Consider the following 16,638-nt stretch of genomic DNA (forward strand, 5'->3'; position numbering starts at 1 on the left):
TTGCTTCCATACCCACCAGCTTCTTGAGCTGTCTCTGTACCTGATCTGGCAATGCCTGATATAGAATACAGGTATCGATTTCCCTCAAGGCTCTCAAGTTTCCAAAGACAACAGTTGCTGAAAATTCTGAAAGCAAGCAAGCAGATCTTCGCCTTCCTGCATCTTACGTGCCATAATTGCACCCACATCGGATGTATCGGGATATTGTACTCTAAGCGCTTTCCAGACTGCCTCTCTGCAATTGTTTGTTTTATTATTTGTAATGCGAAAACAAACCCTAGGGTAACAGCACGCAACGGTTACAGGTATATGCAAAACTTAGTTACAGCACAGAATATATATATATATATATATATATATATATATATATATATATATATATATATATATATATATATATATATACACACAGAGAAAAAAAATAGCAGGCTTATATACAAATGTACAAATAAACACCAAAATAAACACGTGAGGATACTATATGTACAGGGAAAGGGTGTGCAGGAAATAACACCTAGGAGTGATTGAATTTTACGCTTTCAGCCATGTCACAACCTTGGAGCGGAAGTTTTGATTGGGCAAGTCCGTTCTGAGAGTTGGTGGTAGAGAGTTCCATAGTTTAGCTGCTTTCACTGGGAAGCCATTGCCCCCTATGGTGGAGTGTTTAAAATTAGGGACAGAGAGGCAGTGTTTGTAGATTGTTCTTGTGGGTCTCAAGGAAGTCTGTCTGTGAAATCTGTTGATCAAGTAAGTCGGTGCAGCATTGTTAAGGGATTTATGAGTGAGTGACAGAGTTTTTAGCTGAATTTTGTTTTTGATAGAGATCCAGTTGTTCTGTTGGCTATGTGTTGTGATATGATCTCTTCTAGAGATACCCAATGCCACTCTAAGAGCATTGTTTTGGAGGGTTTGTAGTTTACTGGTGGTATCTTTGGCAGCCCCAAGATAAAGAGCATTGCAATAGTCCAGGCGGGACAGTATGAGGGCCCTTGCGAGGGTCAGGCAGCTAGTGTCGGACAGAAAAGGTTTGGCTCCATGAATCAATTTACACGTGTAAGCCATGGATGAAGCTAGGGAATTCACCTGTCTGTTGAAAGAGAGGTTGGAGTCGAGGTAAAAACCTAGCGTTTTAACCTTTTTTCCTACTTTGATGCTATTGTCATCAATTGTGAAAGAAGAGTAGACAGGACCCAGTTTCTTTAGACTAGAGGTAGTGCCCAGGATGATGAGTTCAGTTTTATCATTATTCAGGCATAGTCCATGTGTGGCCATCCATGCTTGGATGATGATGTACACCCTATTCACCAAGGCCAAATCCTTGCCATAATCCCCAGAAAGTGGAAGGGGGATCTGGGTATCATCTGCATTATTGGTGTAGGTGATACCGAGATGATCCAGATCATCAAAATGGGGCTTGGTAAATATATTGTACAGTGTGGGCGAAACACAAGAACCCTGTGGCACACCGCAGGTGATGGGTATGGGGTCTGCTGCTAATGTGGGTGAGAAGACCCTCATAGTTCTGCCGTTTAGGAATGATCTAATCCAAGTGATGGCCTCAGCGGAGAAGTGAGCCGATGTGTTGAGGTGGGTACATAGGACAGAATGGTCGACCAGGTCAAATGCCGCAGAGAGGTCTAGGAGGAGGAGTAAGGCAGCCTGGCCATTATCTCTAAGCTCATCAATTTGTGTTTTCAGGTCAATAAGGGCAGTCTCGGTCCCGTGTTGGGGACGGAAGCCTGATTGTCTTGCTCCTAGTATGTTTTGTTCTTCTAAGTACTTTTGTATTTGTATGTAGGTGACCTTATCTAGGATTTTTAGAAGAAAGGGTACGGTCGTGATGGGTCTGTAGTTAGTTGGCGTGGCTCGGTCAAGTGTAGGTTTTTTTAGTAGTGGGAGAACCCAAGATTGTTTTAAATTAGTGGGGATAGAGCCGGTGGAGAAGGAAGCACTGATTAACTCTGTGATGAAAGGGGAGAGTTCGCAGGCAGCATCCTAAATGAGCTGTGCCGGGCACAGGCCTCCCTGACATTTGGAAGGTTTCAATGACAAAATAATGTTTTCTACTTCAAGTGTGGTGACTTTGGAGAAGTTAAAGAGGGTAGTTTCCAATAAAGTAGGCTTCTCAGTTGGTTTGGAATGGGGGGGGGTCAAACAAGAAGGCTTTTTTACAGGACATTTTGTTTTGTAGGGTGGCAGTCTTGCTAGCTAAGGCATTTTGGATCTCTGAGCACCAGTATTTATCTTTAGTGCAGGTATCGGGTAGTGTTAAAAGGGTCTCTAATTCTTTGAGGATAGAGAATAATTCCTTCATGTTTGATTTAGCTTGGGTTATACGGGCGTCATAGGATGTATGTTTTGCTAGGCAGATTTCTCTTTTGTAGAGGGATGCAAGTCTGGAGAGTTTGATTTTATTAGCTGCTGAAGGGAGTTTTCTCCAAATAGCCTCACAGTTTCTTTTTTGTTGCCTTAAGTTATTAAGAAATGGAGTATACCATTTATTCAGGTGCTTTCCAGGCTTGCTTGGTCTAAGTTTGAGGGGGGCAATTAAGTCCAGTGAGGTGGATATAATTTTATTGTATTCTTCGACCAAGGACTCGGGATCAGAATTGACAGGGAGTGTGTTAAGTGTGGGGAGTAAGTTCGGGTTAAGTCTCTCCACAGTGATACTCTTTTTATTTCTTGTGAGTGTAGGTGGAGCCCTGCTAATTGGCATGGGTAAGGGTGGGATGGTGGACAACATGAATGATACCAAGTGGTGGTCGGTCCAGGCCAAATGTGAGATGGCAGTGATGTTAGCTAGGCAGTTGTAGTCAGCCACCCAGTCAAGTATTCTACCTTTGGCATGTGTGGGTTCCATGAATCTTTGGGTAAAACCTAGATCAGAAAGGGTATTGAGCGTGGTAGTGGCATGTTGGTCTGTAGGGTCATTAAACCCATATTGAAGTCCCCAAGGATGAGTATTTGAGTCGAGCTTTTAAGGTTACTGGCTAAAATAGTATTAATGTCCTCATCAAATGTGCCTATTGGGCCTGGCGGGCGATAGATTACATGAATATTGAGAGTTTGGGCATTAGTAAGTGGAACTTTAAGAGAGAGTATTTTGCAAGAGGGGACGTTAATAGGGGTTACTAATCTCATGGTGAGACTGTATTTGTGGATGATAGCAACACCCCCTCCTCTGGAATTGGGTCTATCTTGTCTCAGGATTGAATAATTATCTGGGACTGCCAGCATGAGCATAGGGCCTGCTGCTGGATGTAACCAAGTCTCAGTGACAGCAAGGAAGTCAAGGTCTTCTTTGAGGATCAGGTCTGCAATTTCAGTTGCATTTGCTACTAACAACCTAGCGTTGATTAGGGCTCACTTGACTGGGGACCAGTGGTAGCTGTCCTGGGGAGGTAGGCTTGAGTTGTTTCAATTTTGCTCTGATTAGTGGGACTGTGTGGAGGATTAGGGTCAGAATTCAGCGGCAAATTGGGTTTTAGGATAGTTGGGCGAATCCCTGGTAACGTGGTTCTGAGTCTTTGGTTCAGAGGCATAGAACGGGCGAGAGGCTCATGGAATTTGGCTAATCTAGCTCTGAGTTTTAAATTCCTGTCAATAGTGGGACAGGGGAAATAAGTACAAAGAGCCGGTTGTGGGTTGTTTGTGCCTAGATGTGAGATGTTAGGAGACTTATTATCCTGTGTAGAGGAATGCATGGTGGTAGGTGAATGTGGTGACATACTAAGTAGTGTGATGTAGTTTATGAAAAGCAAGAGGCAGGCAACCTGAATGGTGGCCAAGCGGAACATACTAAGTAATTAAGTAGGTGTGTTAAGAGGTCAGGAAAGTTGGCCTAGCACTTAGGTTAGATACTCAGGCCTAGGGCAAAAATGGGAAATGATAGTTCCTTAAGAGGTGGGGTGCGGCGTATAGGTGAGTGGTGCTGGCAATAGTGCTTCAAGCAGTTAAGTAGCGATCAAATTTGACTGGACAGAGGCAGCGGACAAGCATAGTGTAAGGCAAGGTAGGCACTGTTCATAATGAAATGAATCAGGAATAAGGCCTCAAGGTCCAAGCTCTGTACCCTAGTGGTGTCAGCTAATGGCACAAGTAGTAACTATAAGGCAGGCATACATAAGGTCCTGGTCATACAGTGCTATGCTGGTATAGGGGGTGGCACCTCTAGATAATAGACAGTAGCAGTAAGGCAAGCAAATTAACAAGGGGGTCCTGGGAGTCCCTCTGCCAGACATTAGTCCTGGTTACAAGAGACTTACCCAGAGTCTTTAGCTCACTATCTTTCACAGAGAAGAAATATCCCAAACATGTCAGTCTTTGTCCTGCCCTGGGGCAGTCCAGCCCTGAAATGCTAGGCAATTCTCCTCTGAACAAGAGTACCAACAGAAACCCCAGACACATGTTTCGGTCTGGTTGGACCACATCAGTAGGGTGGATCTGTGCCTCTCTAAGAATAGTAAGCAAGGGGTCCACGTCTGGATTCCCCTAGTAACTTAGGGTGAGACCCAAAGTTACTTAAATATGCAAATTAACAAGGGGGTCCTGGGAGTCCCTCTGCCAGACATTAGTCCTGGTTACGAGAGACTTACCCAGAGTCTTTAGCTCACTATCTTTCACAGAGAGGAAATATCCCAAACATATCAGTCTTTGTCCTGCCCTGGGGCAGTCCAGCACCGAAATGCTAGGCAATTCTCCTCTGAACAAGAGTACCAACAGAAACCCCAGACACGTGTTTCAGTCTGGTTGGACCTCATCAGTAGGGTGGATCTGTGCTCTCCAAGAATAGTGAGCATACATATGGATGGTCCTAGTCATACAGTGCTATGCTGGTATAGGGAGTGGCATCTCTAGATAGTGGACACGAAGGACGTGGTCCTACTATTCACGTACATTGATGGCGGGTAAACCATGACATAGGCAGCTCGCAAATCAGATACAGGTAATTGTTACTTATGAAGGTAAATGTTCTAATCAGACATGGGGAGACATTGGCTTTTCAAATATTTAAATGCGACCTGCCGTCCCATGAAGAGGACAGTGAACTGAACTTCTAATAATGGCATAGTGCAGGCGAGTAAACAATAGTGTTAGGGGGAGTTGGCTAAAATAGCGCATACATTAGGTGAAATATCTGATCACTGACATGTAAACAACAAAACAAGAGTAGAAGCATGTAGTCACGGCAATATTGTCGTTAGCACTATATCGGCAGATACGCCAGATTAGCATATGTTAAAGCAGGATTGCATGTGCAGTGTATAGGATGACGTTAGAGTCCTAGCAAGATAACATGTGGGTACAATTATACGCCACGGCAACAATAAAGTGATAGGAGAGTTTCGAGTTGCACACGGGCAATGTGTTATTTGTCCTTCCCTTTATTTCTTGATTCACTTTTTGTCCTCATCTCCTGATAAGCCTTTTTGATTCTGTCTCTGATACTTCCTATCTCAGAATTATTAAACAGCGCTCAGTCTGTTCACATATGGTGGCTATTCCACCCTCTGACTAGGAGGTCACCTTTTAGGTCGCATTGGGTGCGCCATAGGCTCTGGCGTCCTTTCTTTAGGCAGGTCCAAATCTGACTACCTTACTTCTTCTTCAGTCTGAAAAAAACCCTCGGGACCACAGGCACCAGCACCCTCTTCCCACGGAAGGTTTCCCCGTCTTTGTCTGACATATCTTGACCCCAACTAGTATGGCTGTCATTCTTCTTGTCCCTGTTTAGTCAGCCTGTCCAAACACAAGGCTCTATGCTCGAGATTAAACAGGCTTCCCTCGTTGCCTCGTGACTGGACAATTTCAGATTGATTGTCCTTTCCTTTATTTCTCAATTCACTTTTTGTCCTCATGTCCTGATAAGCCTTTTTGATTCTGTCTCTGATACTTACTATCTCAGAATTATCCTCTAGATTTACTCTAGAGGGCCCTGGCATAGGTACTGTGATTGGAGGAACTCCTCTATGTCCTCCCATAATACTACTGGGCTCGGTTCCATTAGCTCTTTCTCAATGGGATCACTGTCGCCTGCCCTTTGTCTTCTCTTTCATTCCATTTCCTCATCAAATTCTCTTTGTTTCTTTGCTTCTTCTCTAACTCTTTCTTCTTCCTGTCTCTTCGCTTCTCTTCTCTCATTTGCCCTACACAACTCTTCATCTCTGCATCTTTGCATTCTTTTATCTCTTCATTTCTGTTTTTCCTCTTCTTCTCTTTTCTTTTCTAGCTTGACTCGTTCTTCGATTGCTACTGTCTGTTGTCATATTTCCTTTGCTTTTCTGCTCTCTCTTCCTTTCTCAACTATTTTTCCTGAAAAATCTGTTCTCGTCTTTGTCTTCTCTTTCTTTTATACTCGTCTTCCTTCAATCGCTTCTCTCGTTACCTATCTTTTTTATCTTGCTCATCTTGGCCTTCCCCTTGCCCTACTTCCTCAATGCTCTTCCCATCAAGTATGAGCAATATCTGACCACCCATCCATTCATTCTGTATGAGCACTATCTCAACAACTTTGTCTTTTTCTCCCTTCCATCTTTTAAATCTTTAAATGTTTTGTTCTATTTCTAGGGTCTTACTTGGCCGTTCACTTTTCTCTTTCTGGAATTCTCACTGGGCTCTCGTCACTGCTATGTGCAGGCGGCTCATGTATCTGATTACTGTATTCTGTCACTGCCTTGAGCTCTTTTAATGGATACAATCCTTCATCTTTCGCACTATCACCATTTACTTCAGGTGCGGTAGGGGGAGCCGAAGGCTCAACACCCCCCTCTTTACACTGGTTAACCATCCAGTCTTCAGGAGGTGGATTTTCCCGTTCCTCCTGATACATTCTCCAAAGCTCTAGGCTAGCTAACCTTTTTTCCAATTTTTTTACCTGTGTACACAGCGTGCAAATATGTTGTCATGTGTTGCAAACCTGCTTTGACAGTGATCCCTTTTGTGTCCATGGCATGAACATTTTATCTGCTGTGCCCTTAACCCATTCTGCACTGTATTACTTAAGCTTGGTTGTGTGTTGTGGCAGCTGTTTGCACAGGTGTATGAGCAGAGTAACATCCTCCATCATGACAGGTCACAAAAGACTGTCAAAACTTACTGTTTTTAACACATAAAATACTTTTCAGAAAATCAATAAAATATGAGCGTGCACCAAACTATGCCACTCCAAACCTCTATGTTTCATTTTACTTCAATCTACCTAGTCAGTCAACACCATTAATGACTAAATAAATAAATATTCTGCTCTCAGCCTTTTACCACAATCTATTATTTGACGCTCTTCGACATTTCAATATTTCCTTAATACATACAATACATACAATATACGAACAGACAAACTGCCTGGCCCCACATATATCTCGTCTCAGCACTCCTGGCTGCTTATTTTTACCCCTAAAGTTACTCCGATCAGAATGTAAGTTATCTCTGTTAGAGAACCTTGTTCGCTCATAGCCTAATCATATCCACTTGGATTTTGAAATAACTTCTTCTAGACGTCCCTTGGACATTGGATTTATGGGCTTAATCTATGACGCTCCTCATCGTTAACTAAATACATCTATTAAGGACCTTAATCTATGACGCTCCTTGTCGTTCAATAAAACCCCACCAACCCTCGGTTACTTTCTTCCCATTATCACTTTCCCAACTTAATATGCATATATCGTTTTTTGTCACCTTTCTCAATCTACTCAATATTCGCTTTTCAGCTCCTGACCCTCGGGATCATCTCCTCGAGGTACGTCGGGGGGAGACCAAATTGCACAGGGAATTTGGAAAGAGCTCTGTTCCCTCAATTCCAAAAAAGTGAACCAGATGAAACAGACAGAGGTAACCTAAGTTTTGGAGAAGCTCATAAATCCCTTACCGTCGAAGAAAGAAAAATAGAGTAACCCACCATCTATCCCTACCTAGCTTTTACCCAGAGAAATGATACAGCCATTCCTGAAGAAGAAGGCAGAGAAAAGGGAAATCCCTTTTTCTTCCTAAAACTAGGGTTACTTTACAATAAAGAAACCTCCCCTGAAGTGTTAATAAAAACTCAACAGGTAATACCTAAAAGTCACTGAAAGTTTGTGCTAGAGATCCACATTCCCATTTTATGGGAGGACATTTGGGCCAAGTTAAAACCCAGGCACATATTAGTGGGAAGTTTTACTGGCCAGGTATCTATGCCAAAATCCAATCTTTCTTACAAACATGCAAGATACCCACACATTCCAATACCTGCCACTCTGAACCACTCTGAACCTGTTGCCAATAATAGAAGTCCCCTTTTCAAAAATTGGCATGGACATAATAGGACCTCTCAAAACATTTAAATTGGGCAACAAGTATGCCCTGGTGATTGTGGATTATGCAACCCGACACACCAAAGCATTCCCAATGCAAAAGAATAACACTCAGCAAATCTTGAAACATTTTCTAATGTATTTCTCTAGGGTTGGCTCTCCCAAAGAAATATTGACAGATCAGATCAGGGTTCAAATTGTATGGGCCTCATTACGAGTGTGCCTATCCGGTAACAACGGTGCCAGTAAGCGTACCAACTCTGGCGGCAGCCTGCTGTTTTTACTGGCACGGCTACCGCCAGAGTTATAATGAGGCCCTATGAGTAAGCTTATGGCCGAAGTCAAAGAGCTACACCATATTACAACCTTGTGAACCTCTGTGTACCATCCCCAAACTGAAGGTCTAGTAGAAAGATTCTTTAAGACCTTGAAACTAATTCTATGAAAATTGGTAAACAAAGAAGGGAAGGACTGGGACCGAATGATCCCATGGGCAGTATTTGCAGTGAAGAAACCCTCCCCACAAGCTTCCACAGGGTTCTCTCCCTTTGAGCTAGTCTATGGAAGAGAACCGAGGGATGTCCTGGACATGCTCTTGGAAACCTGGGAAGAACACGAGGAGGTCCCCATTCCAATATCCCAAACCACCACTAGAATGCGAGAACACATAAAATTAGTCAGAGACTTAGTTTGTAATCAAATGGAAAAGTCACAAAACTAGCAAAAGGCCAGCTATGACAGAAAGTACTAATCCTCTTGCCCACATGACTAGGCCTTCTTCCTAGCTGTCTGGAGAAAGTACTGTTCCCCAGATTCGCATCTGGCCTCTTTCCTTGCATGTTCAAACTTCTTCAGCAGTCTTCCCATGACAGTTAAGTTTCCTGTTTATCTCCCATCTGATTCCAGCTCCCTTCATGCCAGGGTGTTCATATCTTATCCTATGATTTCTGGTGTGTGCTCTTTCTCTTGTCTTTAAGTCTTGAACGTAATCATCTTCATCTGGGGCTGACCATTGTGTCACCACTACCAAGGATGCCAATCGAACCTGAAACTGACATCTTGTATGACAGGGTGCAAGGTGAATTAGGCAATGAGCTATTTGGACATCTATTTCAATAGCTATGAATATCCTAGACTTTCCCATAGCATAAGGCAGGAGTGCACTTACATAGCAATCCTCCTCAGAAGTACTTTTTCTGACTTCTTTCATGTGCTGGGACCACATGTTATTCCCCACATGTGCTGTACTGTCCAAATAATCATTTAATTTGTAATCCTCCCTTGCACTTCTCCTAGGTCTCTTTCTTGCCAAATGATTCTGTGTATAATGACCATAAAGTAGATCAAAAACGGACCTCCCTCCAAAGGGAAGCATAGTGCCACTTGTCACAGGCATAGGCACCTCCAGATGAGCTACTGGAGTAGGAACAATCACATAAGGCCTAGTTCTGCAAAGTTCACTGGAGTGGGAAGGATTAACAGAACACCTTCGCTTCTGGCACCATTAACGTAGACAGTGTGGATCAATAGGAACAGAAAAATGATAATGGATGCCGAACAGGCATAGATTATGCAACAATACATTAACCTCCACCATCAATGTGTCTCCACACGTCGTTGACTTTGCTCACTTTCTGGAACTGCAATGTGCTCAATAGACCACATGATTGCCTGCAATTACTTTTAAGGATGGAAAAACTCATGTTATTCAGGCAATCTCGTTAAATGCTCTGGTAGCTGTCGAATTTCCTCTATGATCTCTGCAAGTAATCAACTGATTGCAGGACGATTTATAGGATCTCGCATAAACATATACGTGTTGGTGTTTCGCCAAACAAGATAAGGGTGTACTTGCAGCAAATAGTAAACGATCATGACAAGTAGTTTGTGGGCATCATCATTTGATAGGACATCTGTGTGTCCGGAAGATGTTCAGGTAATAGTCTGATCTGTTCTATAATTGCTGCCAATAACTTTCTAATCGCCGGGCCATTCTTAGTATCTTGGACAAAAGTATGTATATCAGTGCTCCTCCCAACAAGAGCAGGGTAAGCTCTGAGTGTAAATATGAAGACAGCAAGAAGTAGTCTGTGTATGTCAACATCAGACAGCACCATGGGCACATCCAAAGAGAAACTCAGTGAGAAACAAGTTGGGGACTGCTCCCTTTTCCAGTCGTCTGACAGAAAGTCTAAATCGGGCATTTTTCCATTTACTTCAGCACTCCACAGTCCAATGTCAACAAACTCCTGTGGCTCAAGAACAGCAGCTTTCTCACTCCTTGCTATAGCAGATACAAAGAGTGTTTCATGGGAGCCACAGTCCAAATCTACACTTTCATCAGATAGATGAACGTAATCATCTTCATCTGATAGATGAAAGTGTAGATTTGGACTGTGGCTCCCCTGACACAGTCTTTGTGTCCTTCTTCCTTGTCATCGATCGAGTCTGCACATGCTGAACTTCTTCTCCTTGACCTGCTTCCAAATGGGTTGGGGGTGTGACGGTCTCTCCACCGTAGATCTTCACATCTCCTAGGCATATCCAATCTCCCTTGGACCTTGCCTGCTGATGGAGTAATATCCTTCACAATGAGAGGGCCACTAAATCTGGGCTCATGACACTTTCTTGTGAAATTCCTTACTAGGACCTTATCTCCAGCAAACAATTTAGGAATACATAGGGCCTCAGTACAAGTATGGAGGTAGCCATTACACATTTAGTGGAATGGCTACCCCCATACTGGGTACCGGGTCCGGGTTCCTTGAATGGGGAAATACCGGGCCATTCCAACCTTGGAGGGCCCGGTATTTCCCCATTCAAGGAACCGGGACCGGTACATCCCCATTCCCATTTGAGCCACCGTAGGGCTCAATGGGAATGGGGAGGATGCTAACAACGGGCCCGTTAATTACGGGCCCATTGTTAGTATCCTGGTCTGCTCGCGGGACATGCTAAGGACGCCTGGTTTTACGAGAAGTCCTTAGCGGGTCCCACCAGCAGACCTCGTAATGAGGCGATAGAGAGTTAACGGGGCCGGCAGCTCTACCAGCGCCGTTATCCCTCTACCGCCTGGGTCGTAATGAGGCCCATGGTCTTTCAGGTCCAGTTGCTGTACGGTCTTCATCTATGTTCTGAGACGGACCCCCCCAGTCCGCTTGACCTGATCTTAAATGACAGAGATACTAGTGGTCATACATGTTAAGTACTCGCATAACTAATTTCCTAACAATTCTGCACTTGTCTGGGCATCACTCCTAGTTCTCGATGGAGTAGTCAGAGGTGTTTTCATTCAGCTCCCTGTAACTAATTTGTGGGGTGTGAGGTGGTGGTCAGAGTCAGGAAGATTTCTCAGTGCATGTAATATAAGGGGTAGGCAATGCAGCCACCCCTTCTTCAGTGTTAATTTCAACTTTGCTATTATCTCTTTGAGCAGACCGTTGGCTCTCTCGCATATCCCATTCACCTGTGGGTGATAAGCATTAGAAACCCTGTGTTTAATGCTAAGCAATAAGCTAATCTGTTCAAATACCTCATTCACAAAATGGGGGCCATTATCTGATCTTAACACCTCACATACTCCCCATCTAAGAAATACTTCTCAGACTAAAAACCTTGCAGTGCAAGTGGCATCAGGATGTGTGCATGGACCAGCTTCAATCCATCTAAAAAATGGGCACGGTATCACTATCAAATACCTATATCCATTACAGACCGGCAGCACATCAACCTAATCGATATGTAAATGCTGAAAAGGACCACTTGGTCCAGGAATTTCTCCTCAGACTGTTCGCAGAGTGTACTCACCAGTAAACCTTTGACATATGATGCAATTTACTATATAAAAAGCAACGTGTTCTAACAGGTTTGTTTGTTTGTTTATTTTATTTATATCGCGTACCTGACCGAAGGTAATTGGGCGCTGGTAAGACATTAATGGTTACATGGCATAGTCTAGACAGTTATATACATGAGAGAAGCAATTTAAACAGTCAATGTAAGATTACAATGGGAGATATAGACATATTATGCATATTATACAGTCAAACCAGTCCTCCACAATAGTTTCTGCAAGGCTGTCCCTAGTAACATGCACACTAGTGTAGCTGTTCTAACGCCACCCTTAATAAGGCTACAGGAATCACCAGTTTACCAGTGCTGTCTTGTCACCACAGTGCTTTGGAAGGGGATAAAGAGCACCCCCTCCGTGTCCACAGTTCTTTCTCTTCCTGTGGAGCTCCACCTTGAACTTCCATTAACTGCATTCATGACAAATGATTAAAGCTTTCATTCACAACCATTATCACAACAATTTTCTCTTTCACATCAGGACTATCAAAACTGAACATTTCAGAAGAATATGCAACTCTCTTGGCCTCTTCATCTGAGCTTGGTTTCCACAAGAAATAAAGTCAGTTATCTTAGTATGTGCTGCACATTTAACTATGGAGATGGCTACAGAGAGTTGTATTGCTTTAATAAGCCTATCCAATAATGCAGCATGTTTCAGTGGAGTGCCGTCCACTCGGAGGTAGCCCCTCTTTTTCCAATGTGCTAATCCTGCGTGCACGGTTGATGTCACATAGGCAGAGTCACTGTACACTGTTACTTCCTGTTCTGCATGATTTTCGAACGTGACAATAAGCACCACCAATTCTGCAGCCAGTGTTGAAAATGAGATGTAATCTCGCACTTGCTACCACTTCAAATTCCCCCTTGGCTCTGTGTTTTACCACAGCTGAGCCTGAATGCATTTGTCCATTTGTTTGATCGATCTTCGAAGAACCATCAATAAAGACAACCTCCTCAGCTACTAGAGTGTTTTCCTTCATTCTCGGGATCTCACCATAGATCATGCACTTGTTCATCCACTGCCAGTGGTTTGGCTACAAACATGTCAGGATTCCCCATCCTACACCTGACTATTTTGATCGCTGGGTTCAATATGACCACCTCATAAGCAGAAGCTCTTTGAGATATCAGTGTATCTTTAGGTTTCTCCAAGATAGCACTCAAAGCATGCTCAACAAATAACATCATGGAACACCCCATCACTATGCAAGTTTCTCAAAAGCGAACGCTGCTGCTGCCAATTATTGTTCACAAGGTAAGTGACCCCTCATAACTAGCTCCAGAATCCCACTGTAATATGCTAAGGGTTTGTACCCCAATGTAGATCTCTGTGTGAGTACTGCTGTCACGACTGTCCCGTTTGTTAAAACTGGAGCTGTGCAAATTGAATTTTTTAGTTCGCTGTCATGACTGTCCCGTTTGTTAAAACTGGAGCTGTGCAAATTGAATTTATTAGTTCATCAAACCCCTCCTCCATTTCCTCAGTCCATTAATTTTGTTCCTGATTCACCTGTACCTTCTTCAGGGCCTGCAACAAGGGTCTTGTGTAAGAACTATTATGAAATACCCATGCTCTGACATAATTATGCAGTCCTAAACACTGTTGCATTTGCTTTATCTTGTGCGGTTTTGATGTTTTCAAGATCGCCTCAGCTCTTTCAGGTGAAACTTTCTTTCCTTAATGTAAGATTAACTGTCTTATGTCCAACACCTCTTACTGACAGTACTGCAACTTCTCTACATCCACTTTATATCCTTTGTCTGCTAAAATAATCATTTTCTGAATCGAGTCTCATCTGCACTCTTCTTCTGTTGTGCTACAGACCAAAATATCATCTACGTATTGCAGCACAACACTTGTAAATCAATGTTGCTTAGGTCCATTTGCAGGACCCTATTGAAAATCGATGGAGACTCACAGTACCCCTAGGGCAAACGTGTGATTTTCAACTTAGTCTGATGGAACAATGACGTAATATCTTGAGAATCTTTATGCAACAGGAAAACACATTTTTCAAGTCAATCACTGTGAAATATCGCGTTTCCAGGGGAATGCTGCATAAAATCGTCGCAGGATTCGGAACTATAGGGAACTCTGTCTCTACAATATGGGTTATCTGCCTCATGTCCTGAATAAAACGGCATGGCCCAACCCTCCATTTTTGATGGGAAACACTGCAGTATTATATGGTGACTCTGATGTCACTAAGATGCCTTGTTCCATCATAGCTGATATAGTCTTGAAAATACCCTTGTCTGCCTCTCGAGATATAGGATACTGTCTTGCTCGAGGTAAAATTGCTCCTGGTTTCAACTTAATTTTAACTTCTCCCACACCTTTTAAGAGGCCTACGTCATAAGGGCTCGTAGTCCATAAAGAAATTGGCACTTTCTCCATATTCTCATCCAGAAATGCTGGACGCTGCTGCACCATCATCATCTTCTGTGGAATCTCTCGTCTTTCTGTCCTGATCCAATACATAATGCTCATTTTGAACACTACTCCGTCATCAAATGGGCCGTCTTTAAACATATCCTCATCATTGATGTCAGTCAAACTACACCCTTCCCCAATAGCAATCACTGTTCTCCATGGGCTGCCTTCATCCCAACCTTTGAGCATGGCTAAATCTCCTCGTTGTATGGCTGCAACTAGTTCTAGAGGAATGAATCGTCCCCCCTTTTCGTCCATAGGTATCTGTGGCGTGAACAGAAATTCATCAGGCATTCTCATAATCTTGCCCACTAAACCGGGTAACCATTTTAACAAATGCGTACCCCATAGTGAAAGACTTCTGGCTCTAACGGCGTTACTCGCATGGCTATTTGCCCTGTAAATGCCATGATAAATTCACCCACATTTAAATCCTTATTCCTGGCATTGAACACTCTCTGTGTGTTCATAAGTGAAGGAAACCGTATTTAGCTTTGTCATTAAATCTCGGTACAGTATGTTAACTGGTGTCTGCTTTGAATACAACAATGGGACAAACATATCAAGCTCTCCTATAGAGACTGGCAATTTCTCAGTAAAAGGAACTCTACTTGTGGCTCTAGAAAACCCTTGAGCATTCATGGCATATCCTGATAATGAAAATGTTATTTCTGACATACATGGGTGAGTTGCCCCAGTGTCTACTAAAAAAGAAAAGGATTTCCCTCCTATGGTAACATCAACCCTTAGTTCCTCTTTAGGATTTGGCATCACTGATAGTAATGAACATATTAAGTCACCATCTGAGCTGTCCTATTGTGGGTGCATACTTATTCCTGTGACCCTTGAAAGGATTCCCACCATTGACAGTGACACCCCCTACCCTTGGAGTCAATAACTGCTCTGTGTTTGTGCTTTGCTGTATTTGCATGGGTGCGTGCTTTGACTGCCCATGCAGTGGATTCAATGGTGCTTGCTGTGATTGCAAAGCCTGTTGTGTTTGCGGTGCTTGTGGTTGATAACCTGTCTGATCTAGGGTGAACCCATCCCTACTTTGTGGGCTTTATGCTGGAGCACAAGATGTTCCCCCTCTTGAGAATTGCCCATTCTGCACATACCCTTGGCTCCCACATGATCACACAATGTGTTGTGTCATTCCACATGTCCAACACACAGGAGGAGTCTTCTAATTTGCTCTCCCTGCATGCCTTGATTATCATTCTGCACATTCTGAAAACCACCTTGGTTATACAGAAAATTTTCCTAATTATTCTGAAAGCCTCCCCTTCCTCGGAAGCCTCCCCTGCCTCTCGTCATAAATCTGTTCCTTCCTTGATCCAACTGCCATTGGTTATTCATCTGTGGGATACCTGCTGTCTGTTGTGATCCTAGCCCTTCTCTGCTGGTCAGTATATCCCCTTCTATAGCATATTTCGAAAGCTTCTTCTGTTCTAATTTAGCTTCCATAAGCTTCCTAGCATCTTCTCTCTTTCGATTTTTCTCTTGCAGCAATCGGCAATGGTGTGCAATGGTAAGCTGTATTTCTGCCCATGGCTTTGCTTCCATACCCACCAGCTTCTTGAGCTGTCTCTGTACCTGATCTGGCAATGCCTGATATAGAATACAGATATCGATTTCCCTCAAGGCTCTCAAGTTTCCATCATGCGCTGTATTCTGTGCTATGTCACTTGAATATCCTGAAATCGTCCAAATGTTATTAGCACTTTCCCCAACGATAGCTGCTAGAAGACCCTTAATGTCCCCTATATCCAACGTATTTCCTCCTGTCATTTTTTGTAACTCATAGATCCATTTCCCCACCCCTGACATTAAACTGGGCAATTTTTATTTTAAATTGTCCTTATCCATCTAGGGCCATGGGATATACTGTGGTCTGGCCCCTCCTTTTTCTGACAAGGAAAATTGTGAAATCCCAAAATCGCAATCGGCTTCCATCATCTGCCTATCCATAGTAGGGACAATGGTTCCTGATCGCCTTCTTCCTGTAATGACTTCAGTCTGTTTAAATATGGTGGCGATTCCACCGTCTCACTAAGAGGT

This window comes from Ambystoma mexicanum, chromosome 4p, assembly GCF_040938575.1.
Source record: "Ambystoma mexicanum isolate Mex_15411 chromosome 4p, UKY_AmexF1_1, whole genome shotgun sequence".
Classification (NCBI taxonomy): Eukaryota; Metazoa; Chordata; class Amphibia; order Caudata; family Ambystomatidae; genus Ambystoma; species Ambystoma mexicanum.